Below are 17,104 nucleotides of genomic sequence, written 5' to 3' on the forward strand. Positions count from 1 at the left end.
TAAGAACAAATGATTAAATAACCGAGAAGTTTATTAGAATGGAGTTACATTATTTCAATCACTCTTTCAGAACTGAAAGATATAAGAGACAAAAATAAGCATAAAATTTTAAATGCTGGTATTTTACAGGCCACATTCTTAGAATATAATCTAGTAAAATAATTAATTAAATAAAAACTACTTAAAATAAAAAATAGACTCCTAAATGTCTTATAAAGTCAACTGAAAAATCAAACCTAAATTATAAATTTTAAATTACAAAGAAAACACATACTTCATACTATAACTTGTCTCAGAAGAAAACTGTGAGCCTAATACACTTTTATATTACAGGAAAAGACTGAAAATGAAGCACTAAGTACTCATGTTAGTAAATTAAGAAAAGAAAGGCAAAAGGAACAAAGAAAGTAGAGAAAAATATTTTTTTAAAGAGGATAAAATTAATTAAAGAAATAAAAATATTAGGGTGGGTGGACTCTTTGAAAATAACATCATCCAAAATTTAAAGCCATCGAATACTCTATTAAGGAAAAAAAGTGGGCAAGGGGTAAGCAAAATTATATAATTTCATAAGTGTTAAACAAATTGAAAGCAAACGAACTTAAAATTTATATGGAAGTGGGGAAAATGCCTGAGAAGAGCTAAGAAAAATATGATAAAGAAGAATAGACAGCTTACTTTTTTAAAAATCATTCAGTAAAACAAAACAAAATATTTCAATATTTATGAGAATCGAATATATACAAATTTGGTGTTTAAATTTAGAAAGAAAATAAGGTTTATTTAATAAATGATGTTGGTACCTTGCCTAAATGAAAAGGCATTTGAACCTCTGTATCACATCATATACAAACATTGACCCTAGGTACTTTAAAGACACAAAGTTAAATAATAATTATTTAAAATGTTTCGACCAATTTTAAACAACTTAAAATGTTCAAATTTAAAATATTTAAAACAACTCAGGAAGAAAGGAGGTCTGTAGGGAATAGGGCAGAGGTGGGAGAGGACTCTATTTGACATTTCTGTTAGAAATGTGATTTTCTAGGCCTGTTTAGGACACCTAATCTTGCAGTGTCTGTTTGACACAACAATTAGATCCTGTCACTTTCCTATAATAGTAAAAGCAGCTGTAGGAAGTGTATACATTAAAAAATTCTTACAGCATTTTTGAAGTGGAAAAAATAATAATGTTAAAATGCCTAGAAACAAACCAATGCCCATCTAATAGCAATTAAATAGATGGATTATATACCTTAAGGGTTGTGCAGCTATTTTCCTTAAATAAATTCAATTTCTTGATTGTGAAGGGATCTCTGTAATTTATCTTTAAGAATGAAAGAGTTTAGTTAAGAATGAGAAGAATGAAGGAAAGAATAAAAATCAGGTTGAGGAGAAATGTATAAATATATTTCATGTTCTCATTTTATAAAAAGAAACCCAAAACATATATACAGATGCATCAAAATAATGATAGTACTTCTATAGTGCTTACTCTGTGACAGTATTGTTCTAAGCATTTCACATGTTAACTCATTCAAAACCTCACTACAACCCAATGAGGTAGGTACTATTATTATCCCAGTTTTGGTGATGAGGAAACTGAGAGAAGATAAATAACAGTCGTAGGGTCACACAAGTAGTAAAAGGTAGTGTCAGGATTCAAACCATGGCATTCTGGATCTGGAAATTGCCCTGCTTCTTATGCATGTTTATAAATGTCTGGGTAAGTTAAGTAAAAAAAAAAAAAAAAAAAAAAAGTGACTGTGCTCACCAGGGATGAACTTAGATTGCTTGGTAAGAAAGAAATATCTATGAAAATGAATAATGTGAAGTGAGAATTATAAAGCTTATCTAGTGACACAAGCATTTTCCCAATGAAAATTTGCTTCCAATAAACCTAATTCTTAAAACTGAAGAGTAAGGAATTTAAATCAACATTTAATAAATATTTATTTATAATAAAATCAGATTGAATAGCTAGAGCAAGGTATTTCAGATAACGTGGATAGAGAAAGCCTTTCTCAGGAGGAAAAATATTTATCAGTGAGAATTTCATAAACAGAATGAGCAGTCACGTGATAATTATTTCAGGTAGCGAGGGTATCAAAGTTCAAAGGTAATGAACAGAGAAGGAATGTAGAAAGTTTGAGGATCAAAAAGAAGGCAAGAGTTCCTGGGACAGTGAGCAACTGGAGGAACAAATGGATAGGTGGGGCAGATCATGCAGGGTCTTATAGAATTTTATTCAAAGGTGAACAAAAAGTAACCTGTTGAAAGTATTCAGCTTCCCAATATTGGGTGTAACTTGATATGATTTACATTTAACTAAAAAATCACAGTGGTGAGGGTAGACTCAGTATGATACATTGGCTGATCTGACTGGAGAGGTCTGGGAAAAGGAGGAGTCAAGGATAACCCTTAGGTTCCTGGCTTGCACATTAAATTCAAGAAAAAGTAGATGAAATTAGGAGATAATTGTGATCATCTAGCAAGATGATGGCATACCAGACCAGAGTGGCGTTGGTGGAAAGGGAGAAAAGGGGATACATTTATTATATTTGATGGCTCTGTAGGGTTGCTCTTAGTCTGTGTTATCTGTAGGATAATCCTGATCTGTTGCTAAAAAAAATAATGCTTCTTAATAATTTCATTTCAAAAACTTTGTTTATTTAACAGAAGGAAATATTAAAATGAGAATGGGATCAAATAGTAGAGACTATCTCAGTAATTAACTGTTTCAAAGCTGCCTTAGCATGCATCTTCTGTCCAGTTCATTTGCAGAAACTTCTTTCTCTTAATTTTATATCCGACTTTATCAATAAGTAGATAAAGCTGCACTTTCTTAATTCCATCAAACAATCTAACTTAAAACAGAAAATCTTTTGTTGGTTATAAGATCTATACTTATTAGCAGTATGACTTTAGAAATGTCACTTATCCTTTCTGAGTCCCAATTTCCTTATCTGGAAACTGGGAGTAGTGACAACAGGGAGATTATTATCAAATTGGCATAATATATGACTAGACTGTGCAAATGATAGTCAGCTAGCTATTCAAATAGAAAGTATGAATATTATTTTTCTAACTTCATCAGCTTGTATCCATCAAAATTCAGGACATCCTCCACCTATTTTTATATCTTATTGAGTAAACCTAGAATATTCCCACCCCGATATACATAAATGACACTAGAGACCCATACTCATTAGAGAATTTGCTTTGACTGATTTTTCCATTCTTGGAATTGTGTGTGGTCTGCTTATCCCTATTTACCCTGTGGCCAAGGACATGCATTTTGGGGAGTTTAAAGTGAGAATCTGAGGGTGTGAAATTGTTCTGGTAAAGAACTTCTTAGATTGTGGTACAAGGACTCATGGGGATCCATAAAGTTCTTCCTTTTTCAACTACATATCTGTATAATACTGAGTTTTCTTTATGTTATTCAATTAAAACAACATATCACAACAGAGAAATGCAAAAACAAAGGTACTATAGCATTTTTCCATTAAGCCAGGCATTAATTTTCAAAACTAAAACAATACTTATTTTTCTCACTACTTTTTCTTTTTTTGAAAGTGTAGCTATACATTTTTAAAAAGTATGTTACTTTTACTTTTACTTTGTTATTATTAAATAAGTCAATACTTAAACTTTTTTTTTTTACTTGTAATTTCTAATAGGGCAAATATTGCCAGATATAACCCATATAAACAAAAGTTCTTTAGAGTCTTCACAGTCTTTAAGAACGCAAAGGGGTCCTGCGGGCAAAAAGTGAAACATTGGTATACTGCAATTAATTATTAACCTGGGCAGCATCGCTAAGCAATCCTGTGATTTTATCTAGGGTAAGCTCTACAAATCGACTGAGGTTTTGTGCACAGAAGGCTAGTTATTTGCTCCTTCTGCCTTCTTTCTGCTTATCTTTCTGCCTGCCTTTCTTTCAAAGATTTTATTGAGAGGACGAATGAATTAATATTGGCCAGGCTCTGTCAAAATTTTGAGGTATTAACACAATACAGTCCTGCTCTCAAGGAACATGGATCCTAGTGAAAAAGGCAGTCAATCAGATGATTTCAATGAAAATGAATTTTGAACACTGGAACATGAGGTCAGAGAAGAGAGAGTTTTGACATCTGCCTAGTAGGATCAGAAGGATAGAAACAGAGTACAATTCCTGGGACATCACAAGACCTGAACAAATGGTCCAGCACTCTTTTTATGCTTGTAGATCATTTTGTACAAGTGCAATTTGCTGACAGCTTCCATCTGTTTTGACTACCTCAGCTTTCCAGTCAAGGCCAATGATTAAAGGCAGCACATATGCTAGCACCTGTCCATTTCTGCCCAAGCCAAGCTCATCAATGGGTACCATAGCACCAGAATTCCCTGCAGGGTAAAGCTATCTCAGAGTTGTATTCCTGCGTTTCCCCCCCCCCCCATCCTTTTTCCTTCTTTCCTTTCACAGGTGTCAGAACTACATTGTAGTCCAAGTCTTTTCCTTCCTAGTCCCTCCCTACTTTCTCTTTCACAGCCATTACTCCCTAATAGATTCTCTTATCCTCAGTTTTGTCTCCAATGAAAAAGAAATCAGATAATATCTTCTTCATACAACTGTGTAGTAAATAAATGAGCTAACATATGTGTATTACCTTGTTAAAATGTAAAGTCCTAAGTAAATTAAATTATTGTGGTTATTACTGACTATCAGTGACAGGAGTATATACGATATCAAATAGCATTCCACAGTGACATAACATTTTTTTCTTTATTTCTAAGATCTTTCTTTGTTTTATATGTAGTCCAAAAGAATAGCTTTCAATCGTATTCATAAAACAAGAACATGGAAATTATGATGCCCTTTGCCAAATACCATAAAATAGAAATATATTTATGTCCATCACATTATCATTCTTTCAACAAATATTTGAGAACTTACTGTATGCCAGAAATTATTCAGGGTGCTTGGATTGTAATGGAGAGCAGCATTTGGAATCTATCATCTAATTAGTAGAGAAAAGTTTTGTGATAGAAATATACACAATAATAAATGTCAGGTCTCTACAGAGATCTATATTAATGCATTTAGTCTTCCCAAAACCAGATGAGGTAGTATAAAAACCTCATATGTTTTTAAATCAAAGATTTGCTTATAAGCAAATAATGTACAGTGAACATTCTTCTCTACTAATGAAAACCTTTTGGTGTTAGAGTCCGTGTTTTCAAGCTTTTTAAGGATGTCGAGTTTTGAAAATTCACTAAACCCTTTACTGTGAATTTTCTTGGGGGTTCTTCTTTTACTTCTCCTGTGGTTTTCTTTTCTCTTGCCTCTTCTTCAGCTATGCATTCCTGTTCTAGTTTCAACTGCTCTAGGAGCTTTTTAATGTCATCTTCATCCACACCCAAGTTAAAGTTGTTTGCCATCAAAAGTAGTTTTAAACCTCATTCTTGGCAAATACTTTGAAGTCCTTGATGAATCTCTTAAATGTCATATTCCGTATACTGTTCATGTACTCCTTAGTGACATTACCCCAAGCCCAAGCAGGGTTTTTGTTTTAGCCATAGATGTTGTAATCCTTCTCAATGTCTTCCTCAGTTGCAGCAACAGCTCGAGCAAAGAACCTCTTTAGGTAGTAGGCATAAAAGATGCTATACCCTCAATCCATGTGTCAACAAATTCCAAAGACTCTGAAATTTAAATCAAGAAAGATTTGTTGTTACAAATATGGGTTGCAAGCCAGGGAGACGCAGTTTCCAGTATAAATTAAAAGTGCATTCCAAAGACGGAGAAGTAGGGGACAATGTTAAGGGCATACACTGCAGAAAGATGACCTTTAAGGGGATTGATTGGGGCAAGCAGTGAAACTGTAAGTATGTGTAAGCAGGATAGAGATTGGTTGGGGCTACGGGGCATTTCTAAATCAGGTAATCTTAGATTCAGTGGGTGGTGAAAGTAGGGTAAATGTAATACCCTTTGTAAGCTTGTCAGGCAATTTAAGAGCCCATTCCTGGCTTTTCTAGGAATTCAGGCTTCAGAGAGCATTTCTGAACAGATAAAAGGGCTGCTCATTCAACAATGTTCTTTTAGGAGCACATAGTCCACCATGTAATTAAATCCACGTTTCTCCCTTTTAATCAAACCTCACAGAATGCATTGGTGCTAATGAACTCCAGTTCTTCTTGAGTCCCTTAGTGGTTGCTGAAGTAGCATGGCTCCCTGCTCTGGGTCATTCTGGTCTCTTGAGGAAGGAGAAATGTGCCTAGAATTCAATAAAGTTTGGTTAGAATACATGGTTGTTGATCATGGCTGGGATTTGGTTCTGATAAAGTCTGGAGGTGCTGGCCAAGCATAATCTGGGAAGGAATCTTCTGGGGACATTTTTTAAAACTTAGGAGAATGATTCTAAAAAGGAGTCATAGGCTGAAACTTAGGAGTATAAATAATAGGATAAACTGTTAGGATAAACTAATCTGAGCCAAGCAAGCCCCTAAACCAGAAGGTAGCCAGGAAAATAAGACAACAAAGTTTAAAAAGGAAAGGTTTAGAGAAAAGTCAGAGTGTCCTTTCAGAAACTTGGCTAATTCAAGATCTTGGTCATTTCAAATTCTACCTAGTATGATATGTTAATCCAAGTGCAGCAGAAGGTATTAGCAACAGAACAAACTCCCCCTCGGGTGGTGAGAAAACAGTCAAGAGCTGTGCAGTTGTTTAAACCAACTCGGGCCAGGGAGTCTAAGGATTTCACTTGTGCCTGAATGGCTTTGGCATTGGACCTGGCTATTTGACTGACAGTGTGGGTGAGGGTTCCTATCATCATGTCATATGTATAAGTACCAAGACCTATGAATGCAAAGATGCCCCTCAATAGGTAGTGGTCTCTGAGTCCTATATAGTCTGTGGTTAAATCTCAACCAGCCTAGACGCCATAGCTATTTTCCTCATAGTCACCAGGATTCTTATCAGGATAATCATCTATGATGGAAAGGGACCTTTTTTTTTTCCCCTTGAACATGAGCAGAGATTAAAGTTTTGAAGAATATAGAGAGAGGTAACCAGGTTGGCTTAGGGCACAGATACCCCACATTCTCTAGGCGTTTAGGCAGTCAAAGGCCTATGATCATTTCTTGTATGTGCTGATGAAAACATAACTAGAGGGGCACTAAATAGACCAGAGAGGTTTTGGAGAGATTTGTGGGAGTTTTTGAGGGATTAGGTCAAACCGAAGGTCGGCGGAGAGAAGGGACCAAAGGTGAGTAATCTGGTTCAAACTGCAGGCTGGTTAGACAGATAGGATCCAAGAAATGTACACCAAAGTGAGTTATTAACAGCAACCAGGCAGGGGTGACCTTAATTACAGGTCTTGGTTGGAAAGAAGATGCTAGGGCAGAAAGGTAAGAGGCATTGAGAAAGGAAGTTAATGCCCTTTTACTGTTTGAGAGGATCAGGTTTCTGTTATTATAAGTGCCTTTTCATTGCACTGGTGGCCAGAAAGAGTGACTTGGCTGTTAGTAGGGAGCACTAGGAAGAATCAGAGAGTACGGATACTTTTCAGGTGAAATAGGCAAATGAGTATTCCAGTGGATGACCGGGAGTATGAGATAGTGCAGTTAAGAGCAGATGAGAAACTGTAAATGTCCGAGACTGCAGCAGGGTCGAGAAAGCTAGAAAAGGTACAGGGAGGAAAGGAATGACAGATCCAGTATTTGGAGAGATTCCCTGCAATAGCCAATGTTTGTGATAGTTGGAGATGAAAGAGGAGGATGAGGAGAGAAAGGAGAATGAAAGTGAAGGTGTTGGGTAAGTGGGAAGGCATAACCTGGGGCAGGGTGAAAAAATTCAGGAATTCAAAAACTAGAACTAAGGGAGAAACCAGGGGTCCTAAGTGACCTCTTGAGAATTTCATCTGAGTGTGGGGGTTTTAAAACACATATTGAAGAATGGGGAAGGAGAGCAGTAAGGTGGTCTCTGGAGATAGAATATCAGGCATTTATGACTTTCTAGTCTTAATCCATGAAGTTATCTTCAGTTTCAGGAGTTATTTGTTTTTCATTGGGCAAATTCTCATCTCAGAGATTGGTTGAAAAACCCAGCAGTGTTCAGAAGTTGGTGCCCTTTATGCATGAGAGATGTGGATCTACGAGACAGTATCCTGTAATCTGATTGTATATGGTTTAATTAAAAGTGCCTGATATGCTCCCTTTCACTGAGGATGGAGAGCATCTTTGAGTCGATGCCTTTTCCTATAAATAAAGTCGCCTTACTGGAGATTGTAGGCTGGGTCTTTGTCTCCTGGCAGCACTCTGACTGGGTGCAATCAGTAACAAGATTGGAGTTCAGCTGCAGCAGCTTGATAAACTCCTGACAATACCTTAAGAGATCTCCTTTAATTATTATGGGAGGCTGCAATACTTAATCAGGCACAGTAAAGGTTCTGAATGGTGAAGGTTTATGTCTGCCTATGGTAGTGGCACTGAGCTTTAGAAGGACCGAGGGGAGGGCCTTAGGCCATGGCAAGCCAAAAGTGCAGAGCTTAGATAACTGTGTGTTAATGATCCCATGTGTTCATTCTACCAGTCGAGAGGACTGTGGAGGATACGTGCAGTGAAAATGCTGATAGGCCAGGTTTCACAAATATTTTGGACAATTTGTCCCATAAAATGTGTTCCTCAGTTGCTGTAGAGTTCCCAAGGAACCACCCCCCACCCCCAAGTGGATCTTTTCTAGTAATATTTTTGCTACTGCCATTGCTGTAGCTTGCCTGCAGGAAAAGGCGTCCGCTCAGTGAGAAAACATAGAAATTAAAACTTAAACATATAATTTTGAGACAGAGGGAGCTGAAAAAACTCTAGTTGCCAGATTTTCGAAGGGCTCGTTGGCAATGGAAATTGGCTTTGGGCAACATATAAGGGCTTTCCAGGGTCCATTGTGTGCAAATCTTACAGGTCTGACAATTCCCAATAATGTTGTTTGTATATCTCATTAGATCATTTTTGTCAGTGTTCCAATGAGTCAAATAATGGTTAAATGATAATATGCCTGTCCTTTTTGGAGACTAGTGGGGAGGACAGGATTTCTATTAGTCCTATCCATACTGTTAATCTGAATAAAATGTGCAACAAGCTCTGGTCCATTTCCCTTTTTCAGAGTTGAATGAGAGTGCTTAAGCTTTTTTGTGGTTGATCTTGGATTCCAGTGACAGCATGTGAGGACTTAGCAATGACCAGGAAGGTAGATATTGGGGACTTTTGGGTGCCTCTTTAGCAGCTGTGTTAGCAAGTTGGTTGCCTCCTAGCTTCTTCAGTAGTGGCAAGGGAGTATCTCTGTTTTGCTTTGTTTTGTTTTGTTTTGTTTTGTTTTTATAGTAACCAAAAATCCTGGGGCAAGGATGGCACCTAGAAGGACTAGAATGAATTTGTTGTTGTTCTTTAATGGTAGTTCTGAAGAGGTTAGAAAATATGCTTTGTTTCCAAAACATTCTGAAGGCATTAACTACCCCAAAGACATACCTACTGTCACTATAAATGTTAGCAGATTTGTCTTCAGCCAGAAGATAGGCACAGGTAAGATAAGGCAATTTAGCCTGCTGTGCAGAAGAAGCAGTTGGGAGTAGCCAAGATTCTCTGATTTCCTGGAGTGGACAGTAGAATATCCTTGTCAGACATCTATAAGTAGAAGCCATCAGTATACCATTGTGAATCTGCAGTAGGAAGTAGAGTTTCTTGGAGGTGAAATCTGAGGATCAGGAGTTGGTTAGTAACGGTTAAGCAGTCATGAGGTGAGCTGTCAGGAGGGAAAGGAGGGTGGCAGTGGGTGATGGTTAGGTGAGAAGAGAGGAGGATTTCATGGGAGACTAAATGACTAGTAGAAAAATACCAGTGAGATTGAGTAAAGATTCCACAGAATAGGATGCATGAATGGTAAGAAGACTCCAATGTGATATTTTTAGTAGCCTTTTTTTTTTTTTTAAGGGAGGAAAGGAATGACAATTATTGCAATTGTTCTGAGACAGGGAGAACATCCTTAAGGTACTGAGTCAAACTGTTGACTATACTATCGAATTGGGTGATGTTAGCCTCCACGGAGTTGGGTAAAGGTGCTTAGGTACATTACCTTCTCAGTCACAAATAAAAAGGTAAAAAGGGAGGTTTTAATTGGGGTGTTTAGGGTAGGGCCTAAGCTAAGTTGGGGCACGATTTCTTGAAAAGATTGTCTTGAGGAGGAATCCCACAGGATCAAACTAGGAGAAATGTTTTCAATAAGTGGTAAAAGGGTTGGGATATCAGGGAAGAGTTTGGAAGTTAGTTTTGACAATATCATGCAAATCTTAAGAATCCTCAAAGTTTGCATTTGCTCTTAGATTCAGGAAAAAAAATGGAAATGGGAAGGGTCAATGTTAAACCCTTCTGGTATGAGGAGGTGCCCTAAAAACTTGACAGAGATCTGGAATTGGAGTTTTTCCTTAGAAACTTTATGTCCTTTATCTGCAAAAGTTTTAAGCAAGTGGAGATTATCAGTTAAGTAGGCTTCGAAGCTTGGGGAGCAAAGGAGTAGGTCATCAACATATTGAACAAGGGTAGATCCCATAGGGAAGGTGAGATCTGGAAGATCAGATTTGAGGCTCTGGGAGACATTGGTAGGGCTCTCAGTATATCCCTGGGGAAGAATGTTCCAGGTATATTGATGTTTGTTCTAGGTGAGGGTGAGTAAGTATTGGCTTTCAGTGTCGATAGGGGTACTTAAATAAGGCACTGCAAAAATCATTGACAGTAAAACGAGTTATTTCAGAAGGTAATTGGAAAGTAGAATGTGGGGGTCAGGAACTATAGGGTGGTAGGAATTACTATGTTATTGATAGCCCTATGGTTTTAGACAAAGTGTGAGGCTTGTCCATTTGATTTTCAACAGACAGTATAGGGGATATTATTAAGGGTTAGTGCAAGGAACTGTAAGCATATTGCATAGAAGATCATTAATTATAGGCCAAATTCCTGTTATGGCTTGGAAATTCAGAGAGTACTGTTAAATATTTGGGAGGGGTTTGTTTTTAGGGTCAGTTTGAATCTTGCTAGGCTGGGGCAGAATGGATATGGCTCACATCTGTATTTGATTTTGCCCAGAGGGTGCGAGGTAGATTGTGAAGGTCTGGGTGAGGAGACATAGTGGAGAAGACAACTGATGGGGACCCAGAGAGAAAGAGAGTTTTCTGAAATTAGTGATGAGTCTTTATTAGAGCATAGGTTGAGATGAAGGAGTATTTCCCCCTCTTGAGAGACGTCAATAGGTGCATGGTAAGATTCTAAGGAATCTCACCTAAAAGGTGTATGGGAACAGATGGAACAAGTAGGAAACAGTGAGTACCTGTTAAGAATCCTAGCTGAAAAGGAATAGGTTGAGAATTGAACACTATCACAGGTTGGTTAGTGACCCCAACCATTTGAATGGTTTTGAAACTCCAGGGTTGAGGATTTATAGGGTGGCCCTTGCGTCAATGAGAGCTCTGACTAAATTGTCCACAATTGTAATATCTAGTTCCCCTAGTTGGTTAGCTGTTAAACAGGAAAAAGTCCCCATCAAATCCCCAGAAATTTTCTAAACATGTTTATTAATTCTGGGTTGGGGTGTCTTCTCTGGATTGAATTGGAGACACCACTTATATTTGAGGCAATCCTTTTTAAAAATGTACAGGTTTTCTGCAAAACAAACAAGAGGCAGGGTCTTCTTCTGGTGTTTGAGGAGAATTGGGGGTAGGGAGTTTATTTGTTGATGTTACATGGCCATTTGTTTAGCCATTTTTCCTGAAAATCTAAGGTCTGAGTAATTTGGGTTTCTTTTTCTTTTTCTGTAGTCTTTGCTAGTTAGGTAGCTAGGGAGGCAATTTCATTTTTTTTTTAATCCAATTAAGGTCATATTTTAATAAAGTACTAAGGGCTTCATGAAGACCTGTAACAAAGATAGAATTAAACACATTTAATCATTAAGGTCTTTGATTTCAGAATTTTGTTGAAAAGTTTGCTCAAAATGGCCAAAATAATCTAGGATGGTTTCATCTTTTCCTTGTATGCATAGATGAACAGTTTTCTAGTTTATTTGCCTAGGGAAAATGTGGTGAATGTCTTTTTATGCCTGTGAGACACTTAAATCTGCAGCACCCAGGAATTTAAAATCTAGTCTGCGGAGTTCATCCATTATCTGGGTAGGACTTTGCCAACCAACATGTGGATGAGTTGGTGTAGACAGGAAATACCTGGCTGATAAGCACTAAAGACATGACTAAATGGGCATTGGGATTTAAAGAGATAAGTTTTGGGGTTTGGGAAATCCTTAACAATGTCTAGAAGTTCTGCTTTAGTACCAGAAGTCAAAGAGACAGTTTCAATGTTTTGAGAGTTCTCTAAAATTTTATTTATTTATTATTTTTATTTTTATTATAGTGACATTAATGAAATCCAGTTTCAGGTATACAATTCAACAGTGAGGCATGTATTGCATTGTGTGTTCACTGCTCATAGTTAGATTTCTTTCTGTCGCCACATATTTGACCTCTTTTACCTGGTCTACCCCCTCTCCCCACTCCCTCTGGTAACCACTAGTCAGTCTATTGTCCATGTCCATGAGTCTCTGCTTTTTGGTCCTGTTCACTTGTTGCTTTTAGGTTTATATCCTACATATAAGTGATATCATGTGATTTTCAACTTTTTTGTCTGGCTCACTTTACTTAGCAAGATTACTCTGAGGTCCATCCACGTTGTCACAAATGGCAATATTTTATATTTTCTTATAGCTGAGTAATATTGCATTGTATATATGTACCACAGCTTCTTTATCCAATCATCTATTATAGGACACTTCGGTTGCTTCCATGTCTTGGCCACTGTGAATAATGCTGCTACAAACATCAGTGTGCAAATATATTTTCAGATATGGATTTTCAAGTCTTTGGGATAAATACCAAAAAGAGGCTATGAGGGGGACGATTCAGAATGGTGATTTCTGAAGACTAGAAATAGAGCTCAGATAGGGATAGGTAGAGGGAGCTGAAGGAGGAACTGAGGGACTTAGAGAAGAGAGTTAAGAGGATTCTGAAAGTAAGGGAGAAGGATGACTTCTGCAAGTATTCTGAATTCTAGAGTTGTTTATTAAGTTTAGAATTATTTTCTTGGAGGGAGGCAATAGGTATCCCCCGGTTTGGTTCCGAGGCCTCGAAATACCAATTAAAGAAAGCCTCCTATTGACTTTGACAGGTTTGAAAACCTCAGGGTTGGAACTTTCAGATAAGCTAACTTGGAAATTTCAAAGGAGCCCCATTTGGCAACAAAGTATTGTCATCTCATGTAATTTTTGACGAGACTAAGCCAATTGCAACTATCCAGACTATAAGTTTTAACCAGGAGTTATCTGACATCAGTAACCAACGTACTGTGGTTAACTGACCATCTGATATGGTATAACTCACTGAAATCATCTCTGTTCTCAGAGAAAAGGTACTTGTCAATTTTATCATGATTCTACAATATTACTTGGAGATGTAAAGAGCAAGTAAGTATCTGAATGTCTCATGTTGTTTTCCAATACATTCATACATGGGCATTTTAAGTGATGGAATATATGTCTTTGTATTAGAAAATTATTTGAAATATCTTTTTTATATTATATTTAGTATCTTTTTATTAAGTATATAAGTAGCTTATTATATATGAATTTCATTTCAGAATAGTAAAAGGCCTCTGAAAAGTATTCTAAGACTCAATTTCCAACATGAGGGGAGTTTCTCTAACACCAGCCAGTAATTCTTGGACACGAGCAGGTGTCAGAGAATGCAACTCAATTTTGAAACAGTCTATTGAGATAGTCAGATTCCACAGGTAAAGGATTTAATCTCACAAGACTGCCTTTCCTTTCAGAAACTTGTCTCAAGCTCAGGTTGTTACCTGGGTTTCTGACCAACTGGCTATAAATCAGAGGTTCCCAAAACCCCCTCCTTGGGTTTAATTTGAATGCTCATCATCTGATGGAAAAAGGTGGACATACAGAACTCAAGAAAACCTGTTTACTTCCTAGAATATTCATTTATTATAAAGGATATTAAAAGTTATGAATGAACAGATAAGCAGATATATAGGGCAAGGTCCAAACACAAGGGCTTCTGTCCTCTTGGAGCCCAGAACCCAGCACATCTCAGGGGGCATATGGAAGAGTTCTAGTTCCCTATCAGGAACGTTCTTTGAACCCCTCTTTTTGGGTTTTTATGGAGGTTTCATTACTTAGGCATGATGAATTAACTCATTGGTCATTGGTGAGTGATTCAGCCTCCAGCCCCTCTCTCCTCCCTGGAAATCGGGGAGTGGGATAAAAGTTTCTTACCTTGCATTCATGATTGGTTCCCCTGGTAACTAGCCCCCATCTTTAGACACTTTGCAAATGTCACCTTCATTAACATAAACCCAGTAGTTGTACAAGGGCTTGTTATGAATAATAGGGCACCCATTTCGCCTTTAGTGCTCTGCAGCATTTTCAGGAACTGAGAAGAGACCAAATATTATAACAAAAGATGTTCCTATCACTGTTTTTGGTCAGGAATTTCCAAGATTTGGAAGAGCTGTGAGCTAGGAACTATGGATGAAAACCAAATATATCTGAGAAATACATTTTGGTGATCTGAATGATTACACACACACATAATTATAATATCACAGTCTTAGAGATATTTGTTATAAAAATAAAACATAAGGTCTAAGCAGTTTGAGATTCACTAATTTTCCCACTAATTTTCACTAATGGAAAGAGGGCTAATATTTTATTTTGAGGGAGAATACTTTGGGAATTATAGATAATTGAAAATAAGCTCAATTGAAAATCAAGGTACCTGAGGTTTAGTCCCAAATCTCAGTAATCAGCAAAGTGACATGGACCAAGTTATTATCTCTGGATCTCCATTAATAAAGGAATATTAAAGGAATCCATTAGACTAAGAGGTTTCCAAGATCCCTCTCTAATTATCATTCATTGAATAAAGACTGTTGTAAACTTTCTTCGCAGTTAAGTGTGCTACTTTGATTACACCCATAATTTCCAGCATTCTATGTTGGATGACCTAGTAAGTTTTAATGTTTGAACAACCAATGACACACTTTCTCAGGCACTCAGAAATGCAATACTTTTCTGTCGGTGTATCTCTAAACATTAAATGTATTAGTGTAATTATATGATGTCAACTTTTAATCCTAAGTAAACAGCTATAAAACCTAGAAGCAGGGTGTTGTATCCCCCTTTTCATTGCCTGTACAGTTCGTGCCTACATTAGAGAACACTTGCACTTCTGAGCTTTCAAGGGCAACTTCAAGGGCAACTTCTCTTGCCAAATCAAATTTGGCTTTCACACCTAGAAACCAAGATAAGGTTAGTAAGTATTTATTTTAATACCCCAGCATACTTCTAGAGTGTTTTCAAGCCTGAATCTAGAAAGATGAAGGTGAATAATGTGGATTTTCTCCCTTTGAATGCTCATGATCTGATGGAAAAAGGTGGACATACAAGTACTTATTTTAACCAGTGTAATAAAGGTGAACTATATGTGCCATAGAGGGCAGGGACAAAGGAAAGTGTCTTGTTCATTACTTGTCCTTGCTGCTGGCACAGGGCCTGATACCTAATAAGCTCTGTGCAGGAAAGGAGTCTCAACTCCCAAAAATGGCCAATGAAGTCAGAGGAGCTCTCACAGAAAAGGGTGGTACTTAAACTGATCAAGGAGGCAGCTAGAAATATGTGTGGGAGAGGAAGAAACGATCCTCTACCCTCAAGTTTCTTTCAGCTGGTGTAATAATCAGATATGCCTGAGACTGATTAACAAGAGACAATAACCAAATTACATACATATGCATGGAAACCAACTGTATACATGAGTCAAAGACCCCACATGCATGAGAGAGGTTCAGAGACAGAAAAGTTTAAATGGAGGTATATATAACATTCTGAGCTAGGGATAAGGTTAGGTGACTTAGGGGCTTCAAAGGGCCATTGCAAGATGATAACAATTGATGTTTAAGTAATTAGATGTTTGCCCTACCCTATAAATAAGTCAAAAAAGATTATTCTGATAATCTCTTATTAGGGACAAGGCCCCCAGTTTAAGTTCTTCTAGGTAGTTAAGGGAGTGGGAGACATTTCTTTTGAACCCACAGTTAAAGTTGCCTTTAGCTCAAAACAATCCGCATACCACTGAGGCACACCTTGGGGTGGCTGTTTCTGAACCCCCATAAATGCTACCTAATAATTATTGGCAATTAGAGTGGCACACTGGCACCCTGCTCATAAAACCAGCTTTCTTCCACCAGCTCCTTTCTTCACCCAGGGCAAGTTACTTCCTCTCTCTAGGCTTCATGTTTTTCAGTGATAAAAGGGGAAGGAGTGGAGTACCAATCTCTGAAAGATTGGGGGTGGGGTGTGTATGTGTGTGTATACTAAATCCTATAAAGGTTGCTGGAGAAAAAAAACTAGCACACAAAACTGCAAGTTTGCACTACAACTGAATTTTCTTGTTAATAATAGGCAAACAACATAAACAGGAAACCAAACAAAACCAAGCCAAAAAAGGCAGTGAAAGTTTTGGTAAACGTAAGGAAAAGCAGTTCTCAAACAGCTAGTAAGCTAGTATGAGGGAAATAACTTGAGTTGGTGAGGATAAAGCCCCAAAAAAAAAAAAAAAAAGGAAATAAAAGAAAACTCCACTTATTAGATCTCTGCCTCCCTGGACCTTTTTGTCACCTCTGTTCTCCTGTCAGGCCTCCCCCACCTCCTTTCACTCAGGTCCTCCCACCCCATTTCCTTTTTCTCTTCCCTCCCTCTCTCTCCCTCCCCCTCCCCTCTCCGTTCCCCTTACTTTTTTCAAAGAGGAAGTCTGGGTGGCCTGCGGACCAACTGTGGTGGCTCTTAAATCCCATTTTAATCGTCCTTTGGCAATAGAACGTGTCCATGGGCTCGCCCTGGACTCAAGGTCCAGGCGAGGGGTAGCGCGTGCTCCCGAGACCTGTGCCGGGGTGCCCAGCTCCCGCCAGCCCCTGCTATTGCACCCCACCCTTCCCTTTTCCCCGCCCCACCCCCGCACCC

The 17,104-nt window shown here is 37.8% G+C and overlaps 1 long non-coding RNA gene across 1 annotated transcript; it reads right to left on the reverse strand.

The window, feature by feature from the left end:
* Positions 1-340: 340 nt before the first annotated feature.
* Positions 341-17,066, reverse strand: LOC107514937. The gene is made up of 3 exons (XR_001597919.2): positions 16,878-17,066; positions 6,147-6,260; positions 341-5,688 (listed from the first exon to the last, which is right to left on the reverse strand). It is a non-coding gene; the product is annotated as an uncharacterized LOC107514937 (long non-coding RNA).
* Positions 17,067-17,104: the final 38 nt, after the last annotated feature.

The sequence above is a fragment of the Rousettus aegyptiacus genome, unplaced genomic scaffold, assembly GCF_014176215.1.
Source record: "Rousettus aegyptiacus isolate mRouAeg1 unplaced genomic scaffold, mRouAeg1.p scaffold_m13_p_5, whole genome shotgun sequence".
In the NCBI taxonomy this organism is placed as follows: domain Eukaryota; kingdom Metazoa; phylum Chordata; class Mammalia; order Chiroptera; family Pteropodidae; genus Rousettus; species Rousettus aegyptiacus.